Source organism: Babylonia areolata, chromosome 31, assembly GCF_041734735.1.
Source record: "Babylonia areolata isolate BAREFJ2019XMU chromosome 31, ASM4173473v1, whole genome shotgun sequence".
NCBI lineage: Eukaryota > Metazoa > Mollusca > Gastropoda > Neogastropoda > Buccinidae > Babylonia > Babylonia areolata.
In genome coordinates this window covers 7,954,844-7,962,343 of record NC_134906.1, presented here as the reverse complement: position 1 = coordinate 7,962,343, position 7,500 = coordinate 7,954,844, and the positions used below count along the sequence as shown (strand labels likewise).

Genomic DNA, 7,500 nt, shown 5'->3' with positions numbered 1-7,500 from the left:
TCTGTGATGTGTTTAATACATGTGATTCATTGTCTGTGATGTGTTTAATACGTGTGATTCATTGTCTGTGATGTGTTTAATAAGTGCTATTCATTGTCTGTGATGTACTTAATGCATGTGATTCATTGTCTGTGATGTACTTAATACATGTGATTCATTGTCTGTGATGTACTTAATACATGTGATTAATTGTCTGTGGCGTGTTTAATACATGTGATTCATTGCCTGTGATGTGTTTAATACGTGCGATTCATTGTCTGTGATGTGTTTAATACATGTGATTCATTGTCTGTGATGTGTTTAATGCATGTGATTCATTGTCTGTGATGTATTTAATGCATGTGATTCATTGTCTGTGATGTGTTTAATACATGCGATTCATTGTCTGTGATGTGTTTAATACGTGTGATTCATTGTCTGTGATGTGTTTAATACGTGTGATTCATTGTCTGTGATGTGTTTAATACGTGCGATTCATTGTCTGTGATGTGTTTAATGCATGTGATTCATTGTCTGTGATGTGTTTAATACATGCGATTCATTGTCTGTGATGTATTTAATACGTGCGATTCATTGTCTGTGATGTGTTTAATACGTGTGATTCATTGTGATGTGTTTAATACATGCGATTCATTGTCTGTGATGTGTTTAATGCCTGTGATTCATTGTCTGTGATGTGTTTAATGCCTGTGATTCATTGTCTGTGATGTGTTTGATACATGTGATTCATCTTCCTTTTGTGTTTTCTTCTTTCGAACTTGGACAATCACTCAAATTTAAACGTTTATTAGAAGTGATCGGTGTTTTTTTGTTTTTTTCTGTATGAGTGTTTTATAGTGTCTGTCCAGTTATTAATTTGTTTGCTAGTGTATTCATTGTTTATCCTTGTTCATATTTTTATGGATACATTACTTATGTATTTATGTAATGAAATAGAAACACCCTTGCAAAGTTCCTTGTTGCTGTAGTATCATGCAACAGCTTAATGTTTTAATGGTTTATTTCGTCTATAGTGATATGTATGTATGAATTGTGCAAACATTCTCGTAATGATAATGATGGTATTATTTCAACACGGGAAATATAACCTTCAATGCAAGGGACAAAAAAAAAAGGGGGGGGGGGGGGGGGGGGGGAACGAACTCCAGTTTCAAGGCCCGGAAATAACTAACCACGAGGGGTCGTTAGCCGGGCGCCAGGGTCACACATACATCCCAGGGCTGGACACAGGACACTGAGACACTGGACACACCTCCTTTCTGCACAGCTGACCATTACCGTACGTAATTCCGGTTAAAGCCGTACAGGTTCAGGGGCTACGTAAATAACGCTCCGCTGACTTTGCCTTCAAACTGTCGGAGCACACAAGTGGAGAAAAGCGAAGCAGCTGGGAGGGTTTTGCTGACGTGACAATTGCACAGTGGGAATGCGAAGAGTTGTGTAAGGATCATCTCCACCTTGGGTCTGCTAATACCACAGGTACAATCCCTCCCCACACCCCAACACCACCAACAACCACCCGCACCCTACCCACTTCCCCGGTCCTTCCCCTACCCACCCGGCCAGTGAAAAGTGCTGGATTAAATAATTAATGGTCACCTGGTCAGTTGGCACATGTCCTGCACTCTGTCACACCTCCAACATTGTAGCGCGCACACACACACACACACACATAGAGAGAAAGAGAATGTTACTCAGTACATCTAAGCTCTGTACGTTTTGCACGATTTCCATGTGTGCATGGAACAATGTTATTGAGATACGAATACGGATACGGATACGGATGTTTTATTCAAAAAAGGCCATGGCCCCTCATGAAGGGGTGGTGTAAACAAACATTACAGAGGTAATATATTCAGATATGTAACATAACACAGTTGTAACTTGAAAATGAGAAAAACAGTCATTATCTGCATTTTAGTCTTATTCACACATAATAACAAAAAAGCGGAAAACTAGCACACACTCAACTGCATATTGTATTTCTAATCTTTATGGCTTTATATAAGTAAATTGCTAGCTGTTTATTAACGTGTTCCTTAGTGGATGACATAAGCAAATACAGTCTGAACAAGGAGGGTTGCCTATGAAATTTTGAAGGTATCAGCTGATTTCTGAGATCACTTAACACAGGACAACAAAGTACAAAGTGGAGAATGTTATTGAGAGAAAGATAGAGAGAGAGAGTCAGAGAGACAGAGACACATACAGAGAGACAGACAGACAGACAGACAGACACACACACACACACACACACACACACACACACACACACACACACAGAGAAACTGAACTCGTTTGACATTATTTCCATGTGTACAAGGGCCAATATTGCTGTGACAGAGAGACAGAGAGAAGGGTGTGTGTGTGTGTGTGTGTGTGTGTGTGTGTGTGTGTGTGTGTGTGTGTGTGTGTGTGTGTGTGTGACTTCTGAAAAGGAATACTGGGCTTACACACACACACACACACACACACACACACACTGACAAAGTATGTTTATGACTGAAATATTCAGTATAGAAACACGAAACCATTAGGACCAACACAGATGAATGCGCGCTTCCCGCACACACACACACACACACACACCCTGAAACAAATGTACACACACACACACACACACACACACACACACACGCGCGCGCGCGCCACACTTCACAATCTCCGGCACTGTAAATGACTACTGTCACGCAGATACTGAACTGTCATGCTGGCAGTCACACCAAGGACAATTCAAATGCCAATGATTTATTTAAAAAAAAAAAAAAAAAAAAAAGTCTATCGCTGAATAAAATGTCAATGACTTTATAAATTAAAAAAAAAAAGTCAATCACAAAAAGGGGCGTGACTTTCTATTCCGGGAAAACCCCCCATCACAGTCCAATTTGGCGTCTTTCAAGCTAAATGGCATCGCACGTCAATTCGGCGTTCACAGGGGAAAACGTTTTTTAGTCATTTTCCTCCACTGATAACGCAACTCTGTGTCTCTGCATGTCTGAGTGTATCGGCACCTCTGTCCCTGTCTCTCTCTCTCTCCATGCTAGTGCCTGTACCAGTGCTTATCTATTGTCCTCGAAATAAAGAATTTGTCTTGTCTTGTCTTGTCTCTCTCTCTCTCTCTCTCTCTCTCTCTCTCTCCACACACACACACACACACACACACACACACACACCCTGAAACAAACGCACACACACACACACACACACACACACACACACACACACACACACACACACACCACACTTCACAATCTCCGGCACTGTAAATGACTACTGTCACGCAGATACTGAACTGCCATGCTGGCCGTCGCACCAAGGACAATTCAAATGCCAATGATTTATTTAAAAAAAAAAAAAAAAAAAAAAAAAAAAAGTCTATCGCTGAATAAAATGTCAATGACTTTATAAAAATTTTTTTTTAAAGTCAATCACAAAAAGGGGCGTGACTTTCTATTCCGGGAAAACCCCCCATCACAGTCCAATTTGGCGTCTTTCAAGCTAAATGGCATCGCACGTCAATTCGGCGTTCACAGGGGAAAACGCTGTTAGTCATTTTCCTCCACTGATAATGCATCTCTGTGTCTCTGCATGTCTGAGTGTATCGACACTTCTCTCTCTCTCTCTCTCTCTCTCTCTCTCTCTCTTTCTCCATGCTAGTTCCTGTATGCCATGTGTGTGTGTGTGTGTGTGTGTGTGTGTGTGTGTGTGTGTGTGTGTGTGTGTGTGTGTGTGTGTGTATGTGGTTGTTGTTTTGTTTTGATTTATGTATATTTTTTCCACTGTTATGTATCTCTACTAACACCATGCTTTCATTTTATTAAATATTGTGTAGTGTAGACCCTATTCAGGGCAGGGACTGGATGTAAAAAAAAAAGCGCACCAGTGCTTATCTATTATCCTCGAAATAAAGAATTTGTCTTGTCTTGTCTTCTCTCTCTCTCTCTCTACACACACACACACACACACACACACACACACAGGTGGACACTCATCATCTGTAAACACACATAAAACTCACACATGTTAACTCACTCAGTACGGCCAGTCCTCTCTTCTCCTCTACACAGACACCTCGGATGTCCAGTGGGTGTCTGAATGACCCAACCTTTAGCTTCCGTCGTCAGAATTGTGGTGTTCTTTGTCAACATTCACCTCTTCAGTGTAAGAGCCTTCCGCTGGTAATATTTTGATGGTGATTATTGGGGTGAAACGCTGTTAACTCTCTCCATACGAACGGCGAAAGAGACGACGTTAACAGCGTTTCACCCCAATTACCACCATCAAAAATAGTACAAGCGGAAGGCTCTTACACTGAAGAGGTGAATGTTGACAAAGAATACCCCAATTCTGACGACGGAAGCTAAAAGTTGCGTCATTCAGACACCCACTGGACATCCGAGGTGTCTGTGTAGAGGAGAAGAGAGGATTGGCCGTACGGAGTGAGTTAACGTCGTCTCTTTCGCCGATCGTATGAAGAGAGTTAATAAAGAAACCACGCAGACGCAACTCTCCCTTTTTCCCCAGTGGAACCGGGGATGATGATGATGAGATTGTCTTGGAGCTCCTTTGTCGTTTTGTTCGGTCAAATCTTTCCTGCCTGAATTTCCTTGATTGGAATATTCTATTTGTGTGTTGTTTGTATAGCTCTTAGAATTTATCGTATTGTTGTGACATCTTTTAAAAAAACACACACAAAAATCAAATCACATTAAAATGGAATATAAAAACAAGATGGATAGAGAGCGATGGAGTGGACAGAGGGGGAGAGAGACTAAGAGAGAGAGACACAGAGAGAGGGAGGGAGAGATGGAGTGGAGAGAGAGGGAGAGAGAGAGAGAGAGATGGAGTGGAGAGAGAGGGAGAGAGAGAGAGAGATGGGGTGGAGAGAGAGAGAGTAAGAGAGAGAGACAGAGAGAGGCAGTGAGAGGCAGAAAAAGAGAGATGGAGTGGAGAGAGAGAGAGAGAGAGAGAGAGAGATGGAGTGGAGAGAGAGGGAGAGAGAGATAGAGATGGGGTGGAGAGAGAGAGAGAGTAAGAGAGAGAGACAGAGAGAGGCAGTGAGAGGCAGAAAAAGAGAGATGGAGTGGAGAGAAGGAGAGAGAGACACACAGAGAGAAAAAGAGAGAGAGTGTGTGTGACACAGAGATAGAGAGAGGCAGAGAAAGAGGGAGGGTGTGGAGAGAGAGGGAGAGAGAGAAAAAAAGACAGAGAGAGAAAGAGAGAGAGTGTGTGACACAGATATAGAGAGAGGCAGAGAAAGAGGGATGGAGTGGACAGTTTCAGTTTCAGTTTCAGTAGCTCAAGGAGGCGTCACTGCGTTCGGACAAATCCATATACGCTACACCACATCTGCCAAGCAGATGCCTGACCAGCAGCGTAACCCAACGCGCTTAGTCAGGCCTTGAGGAAAAGGAATGCCAACAGCACCCGGTGTTCCCAGGCGGTCACCCATCCAAGTACTAGTAAACCGGGCCCGACGTTGCTTAACTTCGGTGATCGGACGAGAACCGGTGTTTTCAACGTGGTATGGCCGTTGGAGTGGAGAGAGAGAGAGAGAGAGAGAGAGAGACAAGACAAGACAAGACAAGACAAATTCTTTATTTCGAGGATAATAGATAAGCACTGGTGTGCTTTTTTACATCCAGTCCCCGCCCTGAATAGGGTCTACACTACACAATATTTGATAAAATGAAAGCATAATAATAATAATAATAAAATAAAAGAGAGAGAGAGAGGGAGGGGGATGTGTGTGGGGGTGTGGTGGTTGTAGCAATAGCGTGAATGCTTGAGGAAGACATGGACACACACAGGTCAGTGATCGTGACTGTCAGGCCGTGACACAGGCTGTCCTCAGTGCCACTGACTCACACAGTCTCTCCCCACCCCCCAATCCCCCACACCTACCCCCTCCCACCCCTACATTTCTCCCTGCAGGGTGGCCTGAGGTCCGGTGGGTGCATGCACCAAGAACGGTACCACGAGGTTGGGGTTTCATCCTCAGTGATGCCACAAGTCTGGGGGTTTTTTGCCCCTCATTTGACTGCATTCTGTGCAGGCCTTGACGTGTTTTGCACAAGTATGGACGTGTGTTGTTGTACAGGTGTGGACGTGTGTTGTTGTACAGGTGTGGACGTGTGTTGTTGTACAGGTGAGGATGTCTGTTGTTGTAAGGTGTGGACGTGTGTTGTTGTAAGGTGTGGACGTGTGTTGTTGTACAGGTGTGGACGTGTGTTGTTGTACAGGTGTGGACGTGTGTTGTTGTACAGGTGTGGACGTGTGTTGTTGTACAGGTGTGGACGTGTGTTGTTGTACAGGTATGGACGTGTGTTGTAAGGTGTGGACGTGTGTTGTTGTACAGGTGTGGACGTGTGTTGTTGTACAGGTGTGAACGTGTGTTGTACAGGTGTGGACGTGTGGACGTGTGTTGTTGTACAGGTGTGGACGTGTGTTGTTGTACAGGTGAGGATGTCTGTTGTTGTAAGGTGTGGACGTGTGTTGTTGTAAGGTGTGGACGTGTGTTGTTGTAAGGTGTGGACGTGTGTTGTGAGGTGTGGAAGTGTTGATGTTTTGTGGCTGGTTGAATGGACAGCGCACACGTACACTTTGAAGTGAAGTGCAGTCACCTTGAAGTGAAGTGCAGTCACTATTTTTGTGGCTGGTTGAATGGACAGCGCACACTTTGAAGTGAAGTGCAGTCACCTTGAAGTGAAGTGCAGTCGCTATCTTGTGGCTGGTTGAATGGACAACGCACACTTTGAAGTGAAGTGCAGTCACCTTGAAGTGAAGTGCAGTCACCTTGAAGTGAAGCGCAGTCACCTTGAAGTGAAGTGTAGTCACCTTGAAGTGAAGTGCAGTCACTGTCTTGTGGCTGTTTGAATGGACAGAGCACACCATGAAGTGAAGTGCAGTCACCTTGAAGTGAAGTGCAGTCACTGTCTTGTGGCTGGTTGAATGGACAGCGCACACTTTGAAGTGAAGTGCAGTCACCTTGAAGTGAAGTGCAGTCACTATTTTTGTGGCTGGTTGAATGGACAGCGCACACTTTGAAGTGAAGTGCAGTCACCTTGAAGTGAAGCGCAGTCACCTTGAAGTGAAGTGCAGTCACCTTGAAGTGAAGTGTAGTCACCTTGAAGTGAAGTGCAGTCACTATCTTTGTGGCTGGTTGAATGGACAGCGCACACCTTGAAGTGAAGTGCAGTCACCTTGAAGTGAAGCGCAGTCACCTTGAAGTGAAGTGTAGTCACCTTGAAGTGAAGTGCAGTCACTATTTTTGTGGCTGGTTGAATGGACAGCGCACACTTTGAAGTGAAGTGCAGTCACCTTGAAGTGAAGTGCAGTCACCTTGAAGTGAAGTGCAGTCACCTTGAAGTGAAGCGCAGTCACTATTTTTGTGGCTGGTTGAATGGACAGCGCACACTTTGAAGTGAAGTGCAGTCACCTTGAAGTGAAGCGCAGTCACCTTGAAGTGAAGTGCAGTCACCTTGAAGTGAAGTGTAGTCA

At 44.1% G+C, this 7,500-nt stretch overlaps 1 non-coding gene across 1 annotated transcript; it reads right to left on the bottom strand.

The window, feature by feature from the left end:
* Nucleotides 1–5,415: 5,415 nt before the first annotated feature.
* On the bottom strand, nt 5,416–5,538 carry LOC143276327 (5S ribosomal RNA). The gene has a single exon (XR_013053551.1). It is a non-coding gene; the product is annotated as a 5S ribosomal RNA (ribosomal RNA).
* Nucleotides 5,539–7,500: the final 1,962 nt, after the last annotated feature.